Source organism: Monodelphis domestica, chromosome 5 (genome assembly GCF_027887165.1).
Source record: "Monodelphis domestica isolate mMonDom1 chromosome 5, mMonDom1.pri, whole genome shotgun sequence".
NCBI classification, from domain to species: domain Eukaryota; kingdom Metazoa; phylum Chordata; class Mammalia; order Didelphimorphia; family Didelphidae; genus Monodelphis; species Monodelphis domestica.
Window position 1 is genome coordinate 146,408,844 of NC_077231.1, and position 22,136 is coordinate 146,430,979.

Sequence of the window (22,136 nt, forward strand, 5' to 3'; positions counted from 1 at the left end):
GAAAGAAGACACATATATATGATACAATCAAGACCTAGACTTTGTTTTTCAAAAAATCCAAAACATTTATCCAATAAGGAATCCACATAATCTTCTTGCAAAGAATTACTCAATTCTTTCTTTCTACTAACTTTTTAAAACAATAAGCAAAGTTAGAGTGTAAGTCTATAACTTGTAGAGGATCCAGCATAGAGTCACTAGATAATGAATGCCCTGATGCCTTAGGCTGTGTCCAAACATATAGAAATTAGCTTGGAAAAAAATAGCAACACTGAAATTCAGTCAAATAATTGCCATTTCTTAAACAGTCAATTTCAAAAACTATCATGTAAAATACTTCCTAAAAATTCATGGTTAACTGAATTCTAACCATTTTATTTTTAGTTTTGGTTCTCAGAGCAGAGTACGTATGGGCATATTCATTGAACAGATTCATTTGTGAAAGGAGTAAAGCTTGTTATCCATCCCTACTTCCCCTATACAACCCACTTGCACTTTAGATATCCTCTTCCAACCCCTTAGTTGTATTTTATACCACCCATTACCCTCTACACAGTCATTCTTTCTGGGTCTGGACTATCAGAAAATAATACAACAATAATATATAGCATTCTAAGGTTATTTTAAGATTTGCAAAATTCTTTACAAATATCTCATTTTCTCCTCACAACAATCCTAGAAAGAAGGTACTAATGTTATTATTTACAGATGAGGAAACTAAGACAGAGGTTAAATGATTTGCCACAATCACACAGCTAGTAAGAGTCGGAGTTAGGATTTAATCTCAGGTCTTCTTGATTCCAAGTCTATTGTTCTGTCCCCCCCCAAAGTTAGGGGATTCAGCTCAGTAGCCTCTCTTAAAACTGGAAATTGATAAACTTTCATTTTCAGGAAAGGAAACTAGGGTATAGGGTGATGGTCTTGTCAGTCATGTAGCTAATTGATTAACAAGCAAAGACTAAAGCCCAGGTCTCCTGACTCCACCCTCTATTAAAGAGACATCCTTTATAACAGTGGTTCTCAACCTTTCTAATGCCATGACCCCACAATACAGTTCCTCATGTTGCGGTGACCCCAAACCAAAAAATTATTTTGGTGGCTACTTCAAAACGGTAATTTTGCTACAGTTATGATTTGGAATGTAAATACCTGATATGCATTACATATTTTCATTGCTACAAATCAAACATAATTTAAACATAGTGGTTAATCACAAAAACAATATTTAATTATATGTTGAGAAATATTAATCCAGCAGGAGGCAGCCTGAGCGCTGGGGCAGGAGGGGTCCACAGACACTGCCTTCTTCTTCCTGTCATCTCCCTCCAGCTCGAGCTGAGACTTCAGTTTGCTGGGGTTACTCGGCTCCATTATCCGCTCCAGGAGTTATCCGCTCCAGGACTCATTCTTAACCCCTCCGGAGCCAGGCCCGGGGTGCTCTCTCTGAGTCTCTGTTTGAGTCTAGTCTCCAGGCAACAGGGTAAATCCATCCATCGCCCCTCATAGGGGGAGGGCTGCTGATAGATAACTAATATTAGTACAATGTGCAGGCAGCAGGGTCCCCATTCTTTCCGAGATCTTGCTATAAAGTAGCGCGATTTCTCAGGAGCTAAAGCCATCAGAAATATGTATTTTCCGATGGCTTTAGGCAACCCCTGTGTTTTGATCATTCGACCCCAGCCGGGGTCGTGACCCACAGGTTGAGAACTGCTGCTTTATAAGATTATTTTTGTCTGGTTCAGGTCTTCAGTGGTACAGGAAGTTGGAAGCCAATAGAACTAGAAAGAAATGAAAAGTGATATTCATTCATGGGAAGGATTTAAGAGCTGAAGACCTCCCTCCAATTTGAAATATTCATTAAGCATCTACCTAACATAAGTCACTATTTGAATTCAACACAAGTCATTAATTAAATGCCTAGTCTATGTAAAACATCCTATTAGACATTAATGTTACACAAATGAGAAATGGCACAATCCTTGTCATCAAGAAGCTTTCAATCCAATGGGAGGCTCCAGCAGGAAGATATAAATATGTGTCAAGGAAGATTGTAATAAGGACAAAAAAAGAGATTCAGACAGAGCCTTGAAAGAACATTTGATGAGGGAACACCTTCCCTTGGGGGGGGTGGGAATCATGGAAGGCTTCAAGGAAGCACTGTCACTTCAGTTGCTCCTGGAAGAAAGAGAAAAAATTTAAAGACTTTTAAATAAAGTTCATTAATGTAGGGATTAGATTCCAGTCTCAAACCACAATGTAAGTTATTTCTAGTAGAATGTCTCATTGATAAAGTATGACCTTTGGGATAATGTGTATTATCTTGGAAAAGGCAACTAAATGGTTCAGTGAATAAAGCAGTCTGCCTGGAGTCAGGAAGACCTAAATTCAAATCCAGCTTCAGATACGTCTAAGCTATAAGACCTTGGGGAAGTTACTTACCCTTTGGGATACATGACAAAATGATCTACTGGACAAGGAAAGGGCAAAACACTCCAGAATCCTTGCCCAGAAAATCCCATACATAGCTATTGCCCATGGGATTATGGAAAGTTGGACACAGCTGAACACCTAAATAACAACACAGCAATATTACATTTGACCAGAAGTCAGAATGACCTGAATGTAGGGTATGATCTTTGAAATAAGACAGAACTATATAGTGCATAGAATATTAAACTAACCAATCCCTCACAGTGGTTAGGGTATTCCAGCCCTATCTCAAACAATTCCTAGCTTTGTGACCCTAAACAGTCATTTAGCTTCACTGTGTTTCAGATTCTTCATCTGTAAAAGGAGGAGATTGGACTCAATGGCCTCTTCCAATTCAAAATCAATGTACTCCTTCATTTTCAGAGAAGGAAACTCATGTTTAGAATATCTGAGACCTGAATGATTGAAACCCATGTCTTTTTGACTCTTAAACCCACCTAGATCCATTAGATCCACCATAATTCATAAATTTGCACAATGAAACCTCTAAACAGAAACATTGATTAATCACTTAATCACTTAAATTAATCACTTAAATCATGTTAGTTAATGCTTCAGTCAATTTTATTGTTTGAAAAGTGCCATCAGGAAGCTCCCCTGGTTTGCTCAGAGACTATAAACATTTGCATTTTGGTTTTATTGTGTTAAAGTACATCTAATTTTACATTGAAACATTTAATGTTTGCTACAAGTGTATGTGGTGTTAAAAAGTCCTTTCTATTGCTGGTTTCATGTTTTAGAGAAACCCCAAACTGACTCAACAGAATATTTGAAGTAGACTGAGGACAGGCTTAAAAATAGAACTAGTTTAAATATTAATCCTTTGTTTACTCATATGTAATGTATTTTACTCATGTTAATCTACACTGAAATATCACTTGGATTTAACATTGAACTTAACAGGAATCTATACACAACCATCAAATATTTAGGGGCTGTTTAGGAAAAGTAATTGGTGAAACTCAGAGCTACTATTTGTTCTGTTTGATTAATGTTTACCAGGTGGAAGTTTTAGAACAAAATAATACATCAGCGCTCAGCACTCACTAGTGCTCATCTTTATTGATATATTATCTGCTTCTTATCCTTCTTGTAATCATCTTCTTAGATGAAATACAATAATTTTTCCTTAAATTAAATTTTAATTTCTGAAATTATTTAAATTTCCTTCGACAAGTATCAGCACCCTAATCTTAACTAAACTATTCTTATATCCAGTTCTCACACCTAACTTGTCTCCTTCAAGAGACGCCAAGCATTATTGGGGTTGAGGGATCACAGCAGAAATCACAATGAAGACGCCAGAGTGCCATTTTCTACTGTGTTGCTTACTTAAACCTAGTTAGTATGTTACTCATACTTCGAACTTCAGTTTCCTCGCCTACTAGGTAGGAAGTAGTAATTCCTATCTACCTTCCATGGCTGTTGGGAGAATAAAACAAGACAATGCATGTAAAAGGTGTGTAATACATTATACAAGTGGCAGTCTTCTAGGACACATCTGACAATTGAGAATTCTGACTTTGCTCAAAGATATCCAGTAGGGAAGAACTTATTAATTCCTGAGATGATCCATTCCACTTTTGGATAAGAATAATTATACTTTTCTTTTACCAAGACTAAATTTTCCCCTCCACAAATTGTTCCTATTTATATGAAAGAGAAGTAGGATCAATTAATTGTCTGATGTCATAGAAAAGACCCTATTTCAGTTATGGGTCAGACCTCAGTTGTCTGCAGAAGTTCCTTCAAACTTACAGATTTGGTGGAAAAGTACCTCTTATCATTTCCAAAGTTAACATATTTATCTAATTGTACTTATTCTTAACTATGGTAGGACCTCTCCCCCCTGACTACTTCCTTCTCTCCTTCTTTCATTGTCTCTTCACCATCAAACGTCAACAAGGTTCTGTCTATCCTACACCCTTCTCTCTTCTTTTTCTTTATTATTCTCCAGACATTTCTCCAGACAGCTTACTGACTCACACAGCTTCAAATGTTATCTCTATACCTCAACCTCTGTGCTGAATTCTAATCTTACATTTCTAATTGCTAACTGGAAATTTCCTTCTGGACATCTCATAGACTCCTGCGCTCTCCATATACTCAATCTGACTGCATCATCTTGCCTTCCAAATGAGTTCCACCTCCTTGTATCCTTCACTCATATTAATTTTGAGGTGGCAACTACCATTTCTTCTTAGAGGAAATAATCATAAATCAAGAGCTTGAAGGAACCACAGAGATTATCTAATCCAACCCTCCAATTTTATAAATAAGGAAACTCAAGCCCAAGGAGGATAATGAATTAATTTTCCAAGAATACACAAGACAAACTCATCAGAGATGGGATTTGAACCTGGGTTCTCTGACCACAAAAAAACAGTACTTTTGATCCATTGTTCCAGTAATAAACCTTTCAAACCATTCCCAATATATTCTAGAATATCCATGTATGATATCTGATTTCTACTGAAACCATTTGGGATGAAAAACTTCTAAACTTATCTCTTTATTATTGGGTTGATTGATGTTTCTGGGAATTATCTCCAGTGGTCCTTCTGACCACATTACACCCTCATCCACAAGACATTATGTGAGTAGATATCTCTCAGCTAATTTCAAGTAGTTCTTGAGATCTAGTGAATCAGAAGAGGAACTCACTGGACATAAATCATTTCCTAAACAATGTCTTTTCACATTGTGAAAGGCAATTATTCTTTGGTGCTAGAAGGGGCAGAAAAAATAGTTTGGGGTTGTTTGCAATTCCCTCCATATTTTGCAAATATAAATCCAGGTTTTGATAAACTTTCAATTGACTAATATTCTTGATGCCTAAAATCATTCCAGGAATTTCAATCCCTGTTCAACAACCAATGAAGTATCAAGAAGTATATTATAGATCATTCAGTACTTTTATGGTGAATTGTGCTTTATGCAATCCCTCCTCATCCAAAACCAAAAAGTATCTTAGCACATATAAATCCCAAAGGGCTTAGGGAGGAAGGGAGGGGTAGGCAGATCATTTAGGCACACTTGCCAACAGCACTGTGTCATCCAGAGAAAAAGGGAATTTCAGGACAGATGAATGAGTTAAAAGTAGCACTACTTCTGAAAGTATTCAATAAAATTGGAAAACTATTTTAAAAGTATACAGGGACATACAAAGAATATATAATTTTAGCAGTATAGCAAGCTTTACATATGAGAACTTCTTTCACTTATGGCAAGAAAAGACTTTATAAACTGTAATATAGAGGGCAAGTAAGAGAGAAACATAAAAAAAATTTAGGAACTTGACAAAGTTCTTGTAGCATATGTTAGGGCCATTTGAACCCAGGTTTTCCTAATTCCAAGGCATTTGTTTTATACACCATATGAGAGAGACAGAGAGAGAGAGAGAGAGAGAGAGAGAGAGAGAGAGAGAGAGAGAGAGAGAGAGAGAGAGAGAGAGAGAGAGAGAGAGAGATTCTATTTTATATAATATATTTGAGTATTTAATATAGTTTCCTTTGTAATCCTATGTATTTTATGTATTTTAAAACATTATTCTGAGGAGACTATTGGCTTCACCAAACTACCAAAAGGGTCCATACAAAAAATATTAAGAACACTAATCCTGATAGTTTCTTATTTTTTAGTATTCTTCCCCTGATTGATAGAAGGGTAATGTATGACATGGTGGGAAAATGAGCTAGAATGCTTGAAGATTAAAATCAGAAGACTTAGAAACATTTGATATTTAACAAGTTCTAACCAACGAATCAACAAAATCTTGTCTAAGTATCTACTTAGTGAAAATTGCTAAGGAGAATAAAACGTAAGAAGTCATCATCTATGCATAATAGACCTGTGACCACAGGTGTAACTTCTGCTAAAATGAAAACTTCATAGAATTCACATGTGAATTCACATCTATAATTAACTAAATAATTTCTAAGTAGTTTTAAAATTATCTGACTCATTTGTCTTGAGAATCAAATACAGTTATACATATACAGTACCTTGCAAACCTTAAAGCTCTTTATATATTTGAAATATTATTTCACTTCATTGTATTATCATGTTTTCAAACTCAAAATAAATATCTCTCTAAAATAAACATAAAATAAAATGATCTGACTCTTCATAGCAATTTTATTGGAAAGATCAACTCATAGTTAGGGCAGCTGCATCCCAGCTGACCACAAGGCTGGACTTGGAATCAGAAAGACCAGGGTTCAGGTCCCTCCTGACCTTAGTTATTTAACCCTGGTCAAGCCATTTAACTTCTATGTGCCTCCGGCAGTTTCCTGGTTCTTTCTACTGAGAGGTAGTAGTTGGTTGTAGAAATTTCTCACACTAAGGCTAGGAAGATAATGCCATTTTAATGTGATGTGGAGATTTTTGATAAAGCAAATGGTTGGGAAACTCTCTTAGGTTGAAGCTAATTCTTTTCAAATGTGCATTATTGGGCAATAGCTAATGTTATTAATTCATTTTTCAGCACTTTGTGTTTCTAAGTTATTTTCCTCACCACAACCCCAGGGGAGATCATGTATGATACTCATCTACATATCATAGGTTGAGAAGTTGAGCCTTAGAGATTAGATAACTTCTCTATACACACAGCTAATAATTGTTGGAACCAGGACTTGAGCTGAAGATTTTCCTGGGAAGTATCATTTGGATTCTGAAGGTGCCGATTTAATTTGTGCTTGTGCAAAGTCACCACTTATAATGGGCAGTTCTAAAGCTAAGTCAAAACATCACTCTTTAGATTTGACCTGGTGACTGTATCAGTGGGTGTCATTTATCAGAAATGGGAAATTTCATGTACATCCTGCTTGCATTTTCAGAAAACTGTTAAGGACTGCAATTTTCAACTTGGGCCTGCAAGCTAAAAGCAAGCACTATCCCTTAGAGTGGCTTTTATCTTTCTTGGTGAGTACAGATTTCCTTTTTACTTACCTTTATTCTGATTTTAAAATGTTGCTATCTATTAGAGAACTGAACAATATATTTGCTTGTACCAATATGAAATCTGGATATTGTTCCTGGGTTACAGATTACAAGGGCCAATTAAATATAGTGTCCAAGTTCATTTCCCAAGAAAAATAATTTCTTTCCACATTCCTAATGGACCAAGTTCAATTTCTTTGCAAAACAATCCCAAAGAATTATCTCTAAAACTAATAATAACAGTAACTAAGGCAATAACTGCTTACATTCTGATATGCACACCTTCCTTATACGTCTCAAAGAAAGGTAAAGTCCTTCTGATATTTGACAGTGATAAATGGTATAAAGGAATTGATTCAGTAACTCAGGCTGAAAGGTAATACCTATTAAGTAACCTACAAGAACAATACAGAACTATCCAGGATGAAAGATAGAGAATGCTTTATTTATTTCTTATTTACTTCATGTGGAATATATCTGTTGTGGGTGTTTTTTGTGATTTTTATCAGTCTTCTGTAGTTTAAAGATGAGTGATTGTGAGAAATTGAACAATGGTTTTTAAAAGTGTGTACTGTTCTACTATTTGTGATTGTTTAGTTGTTTATATCCAATTCTTCATGATCTCATTCAGAGTTTTCCTGACAAAGACCTTGGAATGATTTACCATTTTCTTCTCTAGACAAAAGGGATAAATGACTTGCCCAGGGTCACACAGTTAGGAAGTATATAAGGCCAAATTTGAATCCAAGACCTCCCATCTCTGGGCCTGGCTCTCAATCCACTGATCTACCTCATTGCCTCCATTGTTAAGTTTTTCTGAATTACTTTTTTATTTATATTTTTTAATATGCTAATTGTTTGGGGAGTAGAGTCAAGGGATTCAGAAATGAAGATATGAAAAAAATCAATGAAAAAATTTAAGAGTACTGGGTTTACAGTAATATTATACTATGATTATCTGTGAAAACTTGGCTACTCTTGGCAATGCAAAGATCTTGGTCAATCTTGAAAGATTATGATGGGGAATGCTATCCACCTTCAGAGAAAAAAACTGTTGGAGTCATCTTTCACGTCAGTATATTTATGGTTTTTATCAGTGTATTTATTTTGGGTTTTGATTAGGTATCCGTTTCTCTTACAACAGTGACCAATAAGGAAGAGTGTTTTACATGACATTAAAAATAATATTTTTTAAAGAGTACTGGTTTTAGAAATAAAAGACTTGGATTCTTCTCTGAAATACAATAGTAATAGATGTATGATGAGCGACATGTCATGTAACACAGTGGCTGGCACATGGTGGCCACTTAAATGTTCACTGCATTATTTCAGTAATGTCATGCACCCTCAAGAGGGCCTTTTTTCAAGAATTAACTTCCTTGTTCTCCTCTAAAAAGTAGTTTCTATCCTTTCTCATTAGAACTTTACAGGTGTCTTATTTACCTATCTAAATGAGATAACTGCTTTTCGATCTTTAAGATAGCAATTCCCCATGTAAGTGTCCCCTTTATTGTATCAGCAGTTATTTATTTTGTGGTACCTTCTAAACTGGTAGAACTCATATTTTCTGAGGCTCAATGCAGGACTTTCTTTTCACTATGATACCTTTAATACTGTACAGTTGTTGGTAATCAGCCACAGGATCATTTCCCTTTTGATCTGTTTTTATAAGTATGCCCTCCACTTGAACCACTGCAGAACATCAGGGGCAGAAATAATACTCTCATTAGACTACATAAAACAGCAGCAAATAGAAATAACATTGAAATTGGGACTATATAAGCAAATAGATTATTAGGTACTTATCTGGGCAACTCCATTAATGGGAACACAAAATCTGATCTAAAAGTTTAAAGTAATTGATGAAATGAGGAACTCCTTGGTGGAGAAAAAAGGATGCCAGAGTTCTAAGTCGACTTACTAAAAGAATCTTGTGATCCGTGATGCAGAAATATCTCAGAGATTAGAAAAGAGGGAAGCAAGAGTCAAGGTGGTAGTATAGCAGGGACTTTGTTCAAGAGAGAAGGAAAGGTAATAGTATTGCCTTTGGATATTGGTAGGCGATAGGGAGGAGCTTGTGCTAATTATTCAATACTTTCAAAATTTGGGTCTCCTAAATTCTTCCTAACATGATTCCTATGATATCCCATCCCCTCCACCTTGAAAGGTCAGTTTGAAAAATGTTATAGAAGCAATACTGTGCCCTTGGAGAAATATATCAGAATTGATGCCTTCTCATAGCCCAGGAATAAGAGCAGAGATAGACAAAATCTCTCTTCCCTTCCTTTCCTCTCCCCCCCTCTCCGCCTCCCCCTTTCTCTCTCTCTCCCTTTCTGTCTATCTCTCCCCTTCTTCCCTCTGTGTCCCTCCCTCCTCCATTCTCTCTCTCTCTCTCTCTCTCTCTCTCTCTCTCTCTCTCTCTCTCTCTCTCTCTCTCTCTCGTTCTCTCTCTGTGTCTCTCTGTCTCTGTCTGTCTGTCTGTCTATCTGTCTGTCTCTCTGTGTCTCTCCCTCTCTCCCTCTTTCTCCCAGTTTCTCCCTCCTCTCTCTCCTTCTCTCCCTCTCTCTCTCTTCTCTTCCTCCTCCTCCTCCTCTTTCTCTCCCTCTCTCTTTCCCTCCCTCTTCTCTCTCTCTTTCTCTCTCTCTGTGTCTCTCTCCCTCTCTCCCTCTTTCTCTCTTTCTCCCAGTTCCTCCCTCCTCTCTCTCCTTCCTCATCTTTCTCTCTCCCTTTCTCTCTCTCCCTTTCTCTTTCTGTCTACCTCCCTCCTCTCTCCCCTCCCCTTTTCTCCATCTCTCTCTTTCTGACTCTCCCTCTCAATAGTTACTAATATCAATATACATATATCTATATGCATATTTATATATACATATATATATATATAGTATAATTAAATTTCCATGAGTAAGATGTGCATTTTCTTTCTGTAGGGGCTCAGTTTCTCAGTCTCCTCATCTATAAAATAAGGAATTGGGCTTGGTGATCCGTACTGTCTCTTTGGGCTCTTTAATTCTATGGTTACTACAAAGATTAATTCTCTGCTAGCAAAAATATGTTCTCCACTACAAAATGGAAAACAGTTTGGAAAAGGATTCAATGACTCCTTTGGTTCTCTTTTCTTTCCTCTACTCTTAGAAGGTCTGGGATTTGTTTGTATTATCATTATTTTTGCCTCCATTTCTATTTTCCCTTTTCAAATTATGGGCTTGAATCAAAATCTCATATTAATTGACCTCCCTAGACCAAGAGTTAAATTGCACACACTCAAATTCTGACTTTATGGGATCATAAAGTTAGAGATGAGAAAGGCCTATTAGGTCATGTTCTCCATTCTTTGCTAACACCAAATTGTTCCCTGATGCCAGCTTTCCTCTTAGCTAGTTTTAAATGTCCTTAGCGATGCTGTGATTCAACCACACACACACACACATAATAATAATAATATTCCTAACCACAGTGGATCGCCATAACAAGTACCTTTATTTCAGGAAGTTCACATTACACTTCAGATACTCTGCCAGATCCTACCTTGGAGTCAATTATTTCGCAAGAGTAGAGTAGGTCCTTGGGGATGCATATTTTCAGTAGGACAGGTAATTCTTAGTAAATGTTACCCTGGCAGGCCATCAGAAGTGGTAAATACTAAATAGTAGGGACCCAGATGTCTTCTAAAAAGTTAATTCATTTCCCAAAGGTAGCTACCTCCCAAATGGGGCATATTCAACACCTAAATGAAAATGAGACCAGGTTGGAATAGGGTTCTGAAGGCTCATGTGTCTTATTTATATCGTTTTATTTTTTTACATATCTCAAATATCTAAATTTGTAAGTCTTAAATTAGAATCTATAGGAGCATCACAAGTTTGGCTCCAGGATTCCAGAACTACCAATCTTATCCAAGATAAAAACACCCAATTCTGAGTTCATAAAAAAACTTCATTAGTGGAAAGGTATAGTTGACTGATTTTTCTGTCTGACAGCCTTCTGAACAATACAACAATTATGTTTTAATCCTTCTTGTGAAAATGCTCCTAAAATGTATTAGCCCACATTTCTGTCTCAGAAAGTACTCTGATGAAGAGAACTTAATCCTTGAATGAGATATTTCAATGCTTTTTAATAACAATTTTCACTATATAATATATAGAAAGTGCAGACTATGACAAAATATATCAAGATGTAGATGGTATAGAAGCTTAGACTGAGATCCAATTTTATAGAGATTGTTTGTGATAAATAATTCTTGTATTCATCTCATTTCCAGTTACCTGTTTCCTCTTTATAATTGAACCTTCAAGTTTTTTTGTTGCTGCTTTGCCAATATTTCCATATCCTTTCTCTCTAACCTACCAGTAAATATTCATTTCTTTTGCAATTTCTTTTGCAATTTGCAAATTCTTTCCTTTTACCTTGGTTTTGTTTTATCCAATGCTGACTTTTCTCGATAGCTCTAGACTAGTTTTTCCAACAGCTTGGTTGATAATTTACTTGGCTATTCAGTGAAGGATAATATGTCTAAAACTGAGTTGTTTCCCCCAAATCTGCTCTTCTTTCTGGCTAACTTATTTCTGCCAGGGGCACCACCATTTTTGTCAACTACTCCTGCTCCAAACTTCAGTGAGAATATCTTCTCCCCTTCACTTCTCATCAGTTGCTATATATCTTGTCATTTCATCCCATCAGCATCTATACCATTCATTTCCCTCATTTCTATTCCCACTGCTGCCACTTGAGTGCAGGCTCTTATCATGACTCAATTGTTAACATAGCTTCCTAATTTTTATTCCTGACTTCTGCTCATTCATCATATCCCTTTTCATTGGGTCTCCACTGAATAACAAGGTGGCAGGATAGAGTGCTGAACCTAGAGTCAAGAAAACCTTAGTCCAAACCAAACAGATATTTCTTAGATGTGTAATCCTTGGGAAGTCACTAGACCTCTAATTCCCTAACAAGAAGGATCCACTGGATCCTCTGAAAAAGGAACTGGCTAACTACTCCAGTATCTTTGCCAAGAAAACTCACAATTGGGCCATCAAGAGTCAGACACAATTGTAAAACGATGGAATAAGTCGTTAGGAAATTGTCCTTTATATTGACTCCATAAATTGCATATCTCCTACTTTGACTTCTAGTCCTCTCCCCTGTGGATAAGCAGAATAAATAACTGAGGACAATTGTCATATCACTCTAAATTCTTCTTTTTTTCAGGTTCTCCAAAGCAAAGTAAGGCATTAGTATATTAAATCTGCCTACTAGATTATAAGATGCCTTTTAGGTTACAAATGAGTATTCTCAATGACATTTTATATTAAACACTTTGCAAACTTTAAATTATCATATATCAGAGTTTGGGTTTTTTTTTGATGTGAAAGAAATGACAGTGGTGGTGATGGTGATGATAGTAATACTAGGAGGGATTGTGTCTTTGTTTCTCCACCAGCACATCATAAAACACTCTCCACAAGAAAGAGCTTAATAAATATTAGTTGAATTCAATTGAATTCATTTCACCAATCAGTTTTATTCCACCATTAATAAAACTGGGTTTTTACAGCCCATTGGTTTACTTATCAATAGCATTCTTTCTCTCCCTTTTTAAATTTATTTATTTTTATAACATTTTTTCACAATTACATGTAATAACAATTTTCCACGTTTTCCAAAATTCTAGAATTCAAATTGTTTCCCTACTTCCTTTCCTTCCCCCCTCCAAGAGATATTAAGTAATTTGATGTGGGTTATGCATGTATTATCATGCAAAAAATACATCCATATTGGTCATCACTGTAAGAAAATACTCATATAAAACCAAAACCCCAAAATAAAAGCACAGATAAACTAATGTGAAAAATAGTATTCTTTGATCTGTATTCAAATTCAATTGTTCTTTCTCTGGAAGCAAATAGCATTGTGTGTTATAAGTCTTTCAGAATTGTCCTGGATCCTTGTATTTCTGAGAGTAGCTAAGTCTTTCAGTTGGTCACCATACAATATTGCTGTTACTATGTATAATGTTCTCCTGGTTCTGTTTCTTTCACTCTTGCATCAGTTTAAGCTTTTTTCTAAAATAATCCTGCTCATCATTTCTTATGGCATATTCATATTCCATCACCATCATACACCACAATTTTTCTGCCATTCCCCAATTGATGGGTATCCCTTCAATTTCCAATTTGTTTGCCACCACAAAGAGCTGCTATAAATATTTTTGTATGAGTATGTCCTTTCTCCATAGTAGTGCTATTATAGGATCAAAGGGTAAACACAACTTTATGGCCCTTTGTACATAGTTCCAAATTGCTCTCCAGAATGGCTGGATCATTTCACAACTCCATCAATAAAGCATTAGTGTCCCAATTTTGCCACAATCCCTCCAACATTTATCACTTTCCTTTACTATCATATTTGCCAATCTGATAGTTGTGAGGTGGTACCTCAGTCTTGTTTTAATTTATGTTTCTCTAATCAAGAGTGATTTAGAACATTTTTATATGATTATTGATAGCTTTGATTTCTTCATCAGAAAATTACTCACTTATATCCTTTTACCATTTGTCATTTGGGGAACAGTTTGTATTTTTATACATTTGACTTAGTTCTCCATATATTTGAGAAATTAAACCTTCATCTAAGATATTTTCTATTAAAAATTGCCCAGGTTTTTTTGTTTCATTTCTAATCTTGGTTAAATTGGTTTTGTTTTTTCCAAAACTTTTTAATATAATGTAGTCAAAATTATTTGTTTTGCATCTTGTAATTTTCTCTACCTTTTATTTGGTCCTAAATTCTTCCCTTCTTCACAGAGCTTCCAGGTAAATTATTCTATGTTCTCCTATTTTACTTATGGTATCAATCTTTATGTCTAAATCATATATCCATTTTGATCATATATGAACAGGATGTGAGATCTTGGTCTATACCTAGTTTCTTCCATGCTATTTTCCTTCTGACTTTATTTGCATATTTTTTAACTGTTGTCATGTAATTCCTGTGTTTGTCTTGGCAAGTACATTCCCAAGTATTTTATATTATCTAAAATTATTTTATGTAGAATTTTTCTTTCTATCTCTTGCTTCTAGATTTTATTGATAATATATAGCTAATAATTTCATGGGTTTGTTTTATAACCTACAATTTTGTTAAACTTATTATTTGAACTACTTTTTTAATTGATTCTCTTGGATTCTGTAAGTATATCATCATACTATCTGAAGAGTGATAATTTAGTTTCCTCATTGCCTACTTTAATTCCTTTAATTTATTTTTCTCTTTTTATTCCTATAGCTAAAACTTCTGATATATTAAATAACAGTGGTGATAAAAGGCAACCTTGCTTCATCCCTGATCTTATTGGAAAGTCATCTAAAATCTCCACGGCAGATGATGCTTGCTGATGGTTTTAGATACTTTCTTATCATTTTAAGGAATGGCACATTTATTAGTATGCTTTCTAGTGTTTTTAATAGGAAGGGTGAAAAATAAATGTCTCTCCAAGAGGAGATATATTGGTAGGGAAGGCCCCAGATGAATAATTGGTGGTGAAAAATCCACCTAAGGACCTTCCCAGGACCAGTGAAGTGCAAACCCCTTGAGATTATGTGAAAACACAAGTTTATTTGGCTTATTAAGGTTAGGGAACTGGTAGGTAAGATGCAAACAGTCCCTGTCTCTACAAAGCTCAATCTCCACCCACTTCCTATGTTCCTCTCATGAGAAAACTCTTCTGATCTTCCTGAGCACTTCTTATCAGCTCCATGATCTTTCTAAACCCCAAAACCATCTGATTAACTCTCTAGACTAGGAATCCTAGATTTTTTAATCAACTAATCTTAGTTGTCTCTAAAAGGGCTAGTGAGAATGAACCCACAAATGGATTGAGTCATTTCCCAATTCTGAGGTTGGCTTCTTAGGTAAAAAAAAAAAGTCTCAGATGTTAAACTCTTTGGTTTAACTTAACCAAATTGTCCACAGCTCTGCAGAGAAACCTCCTAGGTATCTTCCAAACCCAAATCCTCCAAGTTTCTCCATTAAACTACTCAGGTTATAGGAGCTGATGGAGCAGGTGTTCACCCTTCCAGCTCAGGGAAAGGACAGTTGTGTAATGGCAGTTAATCTCAGTTAAATTCCCCCAAACCGCCTCTGCAATGTCTTCTCCTCCTAGAATCTTTTCCCAGGGTTCATAGCTAAATTTTCCTCTCTCCCTTTTAGATACAACTTTTGCATGTTCCCTTATCCCTTATCCCACTATCCTTACATTGGTACTGTACTTTGTTAAAGACTTTTTCTGAATCTGTTGAGATAATCATGTGGTTTCTGTTACTTTTGTTATTGATATAGTCAATTATATTGATAGCTTTCCTAATATTAAGCTAGCCTTTCATTCCTGGAGTAAATACCACATGGCCATTGGGAATAATCCAGTGGTCTCCTTGCTAGTGTTTTATTCAAAAATATTGCTTCTAGATTCATTAATGAAATTGACCTTTCATTTTCTTTCTCTATTTTTGCTCTTGCTGGCTTAGGTATCTACACCAATTTGTGTCATTAAAAGAATTTGACTTCTTCCTTGCCTATTTTCTCAAATAATTTATACAATATTGGGATTAATTATTTTTTAGAATTCACTTGCATATCCATCTGGCTCTGGGGATTTTTTCTTAGGGAATGCACAGATGGCTTGTTCAATTCCTTTTTATGAGATGGGATAATTTAAGTATTTTATTTCCTCCTTTCTTAATCTGGAGAATTTATATTTTTGTAAGTATTCATCAATTTCACTTAGATTGTCAGATTTATTGGCTTTTAATTGGGCAATATTGCACCTGATGGTTGCTTTAATTTCCTCTTCATTGGTAGTGAATTCACCCTTTTCATTGTTGATATAGTTAATTTGATTTTCTTCTTTCTTTGTTTTAATCAAATTATCCAAAGAGCTATCTATTTAATTAGTTTTTTATAAAGCCAATTCCTAGTCTCATTTATTAACTCAATGATTCTCTTTAAGTTTTATGAATTTCTCCTTTAATTTTTAGATTTCCAAATTAGCTTTGAATTGTAGATATTTAATTTGTTCTTTTTTCTATTTTTTTTTAGTTGCATCCCCAATTCATTGATCTGCTTTTCCTCAATTTTACTAATGTAAGCATTTAGAGATATAAATTTTCCCCTTATTAATGCTTTGGCTATATCCAATAAATTTAGATTTACTGTCTCTTTATCCTCGTTGTCTTTAATAAAATTATTTATAATTTCTATAATTTGTTCTTTGACCCACCCATTTTAAAGAATTAGAATATTTAGTTTCCAATTAATTTGTATTTGTTTTACCATGGACCTTTACTGATTATAATTTTCATGGCATTATGATCTAAAAATAATGTATTTATTATTTCTGCTTTTTTGCATTTTATTGTGAAGTTTTTATGCCCTAATACATGGTCAGTTTTTGTGTTGGTGCCATGTATTGCTGAAAAGAAGATATATCCTTTCTATTTCCATTCAGTTTTCTCCAGAGATCTATTAAATCTATTTTTTCTAAAATTTCATTCACTTTCTTTGCTTTTTTTTTTTGCTTCAATTTATCTAGATCTGAGAGGAGAAATTTGAAGTTCCCCTACTAGTATAGTTTTACTATTTCTTCCTGACACTCATTTAATTTCTCCTTTAAAAATGTGGAGGCTACGTCATTTGTTGCACAAATGTTTAGTATTGATATTACTTCATTGTCTATGATACCTTTAATCTAGAAGTAATTTCCTTCCTTATCTCTTTTAATTTGTCCTATTTTTGCTTTAGCTTTGTCTGAGGTTATGATTGCTACTCTTGCTTTTTGTACTTCAGATGAAGCACATTCAATTCTACTCCAGTCCCTTGCCTTTACTCTGTGCATCTCCCTGCCTCAAATGTATTTCTTATAAACAACATATCATAGAATTTTGATTCTTATTCCACTCTGCTATCCACTTTCTTTTTAAGGATGAGTTCATCCTGTTTTTATTCACAGTTATGATTACAAAGTATGTATCCTTCTTATTTTCCCCCTTTTCATCCTGATCTTTCTTTCTCCTTTCACTCTGTTCCTCCTCACAAGTGTTTTTTTTTTATTTTATTCATTATCTTCCACTTCCCCTTCCCCTTGCCTTATTCCCTTCTACTTCTCTATATAGTAAGATACGAATCCCTACCCAAATGAGTATGGTTGGTATTCCCTCTATGAGTCAATTATAATGAGAGTCCATCATCTCTCTACTAGGAGAATTTTTACATACCTCTTTAGGCAAGATAATTTACTCCCCCTTTTATCTCTTCCTTTTCTTTTCTCAGCACAATACTCTTTTTCACTCCTTGATTTTTTGTATATTATGATTTCCTAATCAACTTATTCCCACACCCTCTACATATACTCCTTTTAACTGCTATAATACTGATAAAAATTTTAAGTGTTACAAATACCATCTGTCCATGTAGAAATATAAACAGTTTGACCTTGTTGAAAACTTAAATTTTCTCTTTCTTCTTTAACTTTTTATCCTTATGTTCTGTATTTGAACATCAGATTTTCTATTTAGGTCTTGTTTTTTCTTCACAAATGCTTGAACATCTTGTATTTTATTAAAGACTATTTCTCCCCCTGGAAGACTATACTCGATTTTGCTGCATAAGTGGTTCTAGGTTGTAAACCTGGTTCCTTTGCCTTCTATAATATCCAAGCCTTCCAATCCTCTTATGTGGAAGGTTCTAAGGCCTGTGAAATCCTGACTGTGGCTCCACAATATTTCAATTGTTTCTTTTTGGCTGGTTTCAGTATTTTCTCCTTGACCTGGGAGCTCTTCAATTTGGCTATAATATTCCTGGGAGTTGTTATTTAGGGATTTATTTTAGAGTTCTGGATGGGTTCTTTCAATTTCTATATTGCCCTTCTGTTCAGGAATATCAGGGCAATTGTCTTTTATAATTTCTTAAAATATGATGTCCAGGTTTTTAAAAAATATTTTTTTTTAACTTTCAGGTAAGTCCAATAATTCTTAAATTGTTTCTCCTATTTCTTTTCCAGGCCAGTTTTTTTTTTTTCAGTGAGATAGTTCATGTTTTCTTCTGCTTTTTTATTCTTTTGAATTTTATTGTTTCTTAATATCTCATAATACTTGTCCAATCCTAATTTTTAAAGAATTAGTTTCAATTGATCAGTTGTACTTTTAAAGAAACTCATTTCTTTATTGGATTTTTGTATATTTTTCTATTTGACCAGTTTTGTTTTGCATTGCTTATTTTGCTCTGCATCATTTCCTGCAAGTCTTTCCAGCTTTTTCTGAAATCAATTGCTTATCATTTGAAATAATTTTTAAACTCTCCCAGAGCCTGAATCCAAATCACATTTCTCTTTAAAGTTCTGTGTGTATCTGCTTTGATCTCACTGTAGTCTTTGGAGTCAGAGCCTTTGTCTCTTTGTCTCCATAATTTTCTGTGGTTAAATGTTTGCTTGTTTGTTTGTTTGTTTGTTTTTGATGTTTGCTCATTTTTCTAGCCTTTTTTTAAACTTTTACTTTTATCTTAAAGATGGGCTCTATTTTAATGTTAGAAGTGTCACTCTCTTAAACTTTATTTTTTCCTTGCTTATTAACCACAACTCTAGTTCTGGGTTTCTCTAAGTTACAGTTCTTCCAAGAAGAGATGATAGCCAGTAGGCCAGGTGCTCTTAAAGCCACCTCCCACTGTTGATTCAGTCACACCCAGGGTGTGCTGATGGATTGTAGGGCTCAGAGCACCTTGTGTTGAGGTCCAGCACCTAACTCAGGCTTGGACAGGGGCTTCATGCTTCACTCCAGGCTTACACAGGCCAAGCCCACAGCAGTCTGCTTTGTGTTGGGCTTAGGCCTTGCCACAGGCTCCTGCTGGGGCTCGGGCCTCATTGCAGGCTTGTGCTGGGGCCCAGGGTCTACCTTATGCTCTTGCTGGGGTTTAGAACTTCCAGGGGTGGGGCTGGGTTGCACTACTGTTGGCTTAGGCTGGGTCTCTGGGTCTTGAAGTTGGCTTGGGCCCATGTTTAGAACCTAAAACAGTAGGTGTGGGATGGAGGTGCTTCCTGTTGACTTGTGCTCCTTGGTGTGGCCTTGTTCCACACTGTGCTCCCTCCTCACTCCAGTGAACCATATTTTCTCTCCCTGCCTTCTAAGTCATTTTCTGCAGGAAGAGTGCCTCACTCTGTTCCTCTGTTCCTTATAGGTTCTGTTCCCACAGTAGTCATTATAAAGCATTCCCCACCCCCACTCACCCCCACCCCCGTGTCTCTACTCTGCCATCTTGGCTCTGCTCCCAATAACTTCCTTTCTCAACCCTGATTACATGGTTGAAGTCATGATAGAATGGTGATGTGGGAAAAGTTCACAAACTGATTTATGGTATGGCCATGTGAAGCCCACCATCTCCATGTTATTGCCTATATTGCTTCATTAGAGAAAACAGTTTGTGATGATTATAATGAAGACAGAATAATACATACTGCAAACAAAAATAACTAATTTAGACTAGCCTCTTCCTGAAAATAATTACTTAACCTGTAAAGATTAAAATTTAGGAATATGGGGAGACTGAGGCAGGTAGAAATTAGTTTCTCCCTACAAGGAGTATTATATTTTTTTAGAGGTTTATTAAAGGTTAAAGATTAAAGAAAATACAGAATAAGAAAAAACACGTGCCTAGGCCAGATAACCTCACATCACAGAAGAGATGCATCTGCTCCAAAACAGAAGTCCAAAAGAGGCCCCAAACACCTTTGCCACCAGCTTAAATCCTTCCTCCATCTCGGCCCACCTCAGAATTCGGGTGAGATTACAAAGCATTTTGGGGAAGTGGAGCAAAGGCTTGTGGGGATTGTAGTCCTGTATTCGAGTCTATTTTTTACAAACCCTAATATTTTTCTTTCAGAAGATTTACACCTTCCTTGATCCTTACTACCCTTCTTTCCTTATTCTCATTTTTTATACATAACCTTTTATAGATTCATAGAACTAGGGACAGTTAGGGGTGTGCAATTTGAATCTGTTACCCTAAAAATTCTGATCCCCAGCAAACCTATGATTCCCAACACCCTATTCACTTCCTGTCATTACACACAGACATAGACAGGATATAAATTGGGTGGAGTTCCTTGTTTAGGTCCTTTTCCTTCCTGTGTCGGCTTTGGTGGAGCAGGCATTTTGAGTGGATAGAAAAACTTAGTCACATGGTTCTATTTTGTCAAATAATAAACTCTATAAATATAATATTTGAAGTATTACATTAATTTAAATCCTACAGGTAGCTCAGTAGATGGAGCACCAGGCCTACACATGATATGTCCTGGATTCAAATCTGAACTTAGATATTTCCTAGATATATGACCATGGGCAAGTCACTTAACCACAGTTGCTTAGGCTTCAATGCTCTTTTGCTTTGGAACTAATAATTAGTATGATTCTAAGATAGATGGTAATGGCTTAAAAAACCATAATCCTAGGGGATTAGGGAGGATAGATACAATAAAGCCTTATTAAACTCTTACTATCTGCCAGGGAGTTAATTATTAAATGTTTTGTAATATTAATTTATCCTCACAAGAACCCTGGAAGGTAGGTTCTAGTATTATCCCCATTTTAGAGTTGAGGAAACTGAGGCAATCAGGGGTTCAGTAATTTGCCCCAAGTCACATAGCTAATGGGCTTCTAAAACTGGATTTGAACTGAAGTCTTGCTGAGTCCAGGCACAACACTTGCTATGACAGCCAGCTGCCTAGGAGCCACTTCCAGGAACTCCTTCATTCAACAGATGCAGAACTTAGGGAGGAATAGGTTAGGGATTTTCCTCAGGTCACAAATGGAGTGAGAGAAGCTGGAATCCCAACTATAGTACTCTTGATTTCAAAGCAAAGGCTCCTTCCCGGGCATCATGATGCCCAAGAACTCTCCCATGAGCCCCCTAGGACTTAGCCAATATAGCTCTCATCCGCCATCCCTGGGTACAGCAGATAAAAAGCATCGTGTTCTATTAGGATGTGCATCTTGTTGGGCTAAACTCTTGTATTGATCTTTAAATTATCATCAGTATTATTACACATTTTATATACCCACATAATGTAGATGGCATTACACTAATGCAAGAACCTAATTGCATTGTTCTATTAAGAAAACCTATTTCCCCTGAGTAGTTACAAGTTGATAAAAGAGTTAGTTCTAGAGAGTTGCCTTAAATATTTCGGTTGCAGAGTAGCAGAGCTTTTAAAGAGGCGAAAATTGGGATAAAAGGAATGTTAACTATTGAAAAGGAGCAAAAGAATGCACTTTTATAACCATGAAACCCCATTTCCTTATGTCATCTCCTTTTTATTTGGTGCCTTTTGTTCTGTTCTTTTGGGGTTTTCCCCAGTTGTGCAATACTTAGCCTGCACATTGTAAAGTGCACAAAAGTGAGAATTTTTCTTTTTAAAGAGAAGATGAATGCAAGCATGTTTTGTTATTTTTTATTAGAATACGAATTGGTTAAATGATTCAGCTGCTTCTGAATGTAGAATAGAGTCGAGTTCTAGAGGAAAAAAATGGATTGCCATAACAAGGTCTACTGCTAAACTGAACATATGTTGCTCATAATGTCACTTTCTAAATCAATGAAATTATCATTATAGAACATGTCGACAAATTAGACATGTAAAGTGCCCGCTGTATGTGGGAGAG

At 35.7% G+C, this 22,136-nt stretch overlaps 1 protein-coding gene across 1 annotated transcript in view; it reads left to right on the top strand.

The window, feature by feature from the left end:
* CELF2 (CUGBP Elav-like family member 2) overlaps positions 1–22,136 on the top strand; it is a 969,858-nt gene that overhangs the window by 278,487 nt on the left and 669,235 nt on the right. The window contains exon 3 of the mRNA XM_056800816.1: positions 7,329–7,413. The gene's annotated coding sequence lies outside the window, so the exon portion shown is untranslated. The remainder of the gene's footprint in view (positions 1–7,328; positions 7,414–22,136) is intronic.